We start from the raw sequence: 1,823 nt of genomic DNA on the forward strand, positions 1-1,823 counted from the left end.
GAGGTTTGGTCCCCTTCAACCAGCTACAGCAGGGCTGGCCATGACCAGTTCTCGGAGAAACGGAAGAGATTCACCTGAAGCTAAAATTACCTACTAATGCTTCCCTTAAGGAAATGACTCGGATTTTGTCATATACTCTCATGCTCCCATGAAAGGAGAAGAGAGGAGCCCTGCTTTCAAAAATGGACAAGATTTTCATGCTCAACACAAAGAGCTCTGTGATTTACAACTACAACTAGACCTACTCACAGGCTCTTGATACACACAAAGTCAGTAAAGATTTTGAGGATGGAATTTGTACTAGCCAGGAGAAAAGCCTGGACCCTAGAAGACAGGGCTCCTGTTCACATGGGGCTAACAGTCTGAGTAAATAAATCAGAAATATGAACATGGCATGATTTAATGGAATTGCAAGTCAATGCATGGCTAGTTCTAAGACACAATTCTTACAAAGCCCACAGCACATGGTATACCGTCAAATCTCCACCCATTCAGCCCAAGATACTTGTTTACTAAGCAATATACACATGACTCAGTTTCCTCATCTGTAGAATGGAGATAATAATCATAACACCTACCACACATGGTTTTATGTGGAATGAAGTGAGAATACATGTAAAGGAGTTAGAAATTTCAAAATGTGTATCTCTGACTGTGCACCTAGGAGTGTGGCCAGAACTTAGCTAGAGCTCAGTAACATTTGTTGTTTGAATTCCAGAAACATGTGTGATTCATATGCTGCACTCTCACACAGGGCGGGCTCATGATGCCCGGAACCCACCGCGTCTTCACATGGGGGACGTGGTGCTTTTCTGCACCTACCTTGGATCCAAGACCCCTGGGTTTGAATCTTGCCCTCTCATTTATTTGCTCTGCTACAGCCTCTCTGAACTTTAGTTAACACTACATAAACCTCAGTTTCCTCATCTGTAAAATGGGGACAATGATATTTAACTTTGAACTGATTTAAGGATTTAAAATGGTAATGTTGGGACTCTTGTGGGGCTCAGTTGGTTAAGTGGCTGACTTCAGCTCAGGTCAGGATGCCACAGTTCTTGAGTTGAAGCCCCACGTCAGGCTCTGTGTTGACAGCTCAGAGCCTGGAGCCTGCTTCGGATTCTGTGTCTCCCTCACTCTCTGCCCCTCCCCCGTGCATGCTCTGACTCTCTCTCTCAAAAATAAATAAATTTATTTTTTTAATAAAATAAATAAAGCAAAAGGGTAATGTTTACAAAGAGCCTAATCTAAGGCCTCATGAAATGGCAGCTGTTGTTGTTTTGCTATTTTAAGTGGCAACAGCTCAAGGACAATCTCGTGTTCGTAGGCCCGACAAGAGGAAGATGAGATTTTAGAAAATGTGATAAAAAATAACTCAGAAAATAAATAAAACCTCATTACAGGATCTTTTTCTTTTCCAACTATTAATTCTACTATCACGTAGCATGCATCCATCCTTACACAAGTTACTAGGATGTAGTAAGTTTTACTTAAAAAAAAAAAAAAAGCTTCCTACATGAGACTGATAGTATCATCTTAAAGAAATATTCCCTGGAAAGCCTTCCTTTGTGGGTCATGCTGAGATGCTAGTCTGTAACCACCTGTCTTCCTGAGTACATGAAGTCCACAGAGCATGCATTCCAAAGGTGCGCAGTTCAGACATAAGCGCAGGAGCCAGAGTGCCCAGGCTCAAATCCCAGCATTCCTACCCCCCACCAGCTGTGCCACTTTGGGAAAGTTTCTTGACCTCTCTGGACCTCCATTGCCTCATATGTAGAATGGAGATAATAATCGTATCAATCTCATAGGGTTTTTGTGAGAATGAA

Source organism: Crocuta crocuta, unplaced genomic scaffold (assembly GCF_008692635.1).
Source record: "Crocuta crocuta isolate KB4526 unplaced genomic scaffold, BGI_CrCroc_1.0 scaffold291, whole genome shotgun sequence".
NCBI classification, from domain to species: domain Eukaryota; kingdom Metazoa; phylum Chordata; class Mammalia; order Carnivora; family Hyaenidae; genus Crocuta; species Crocuta crocuta.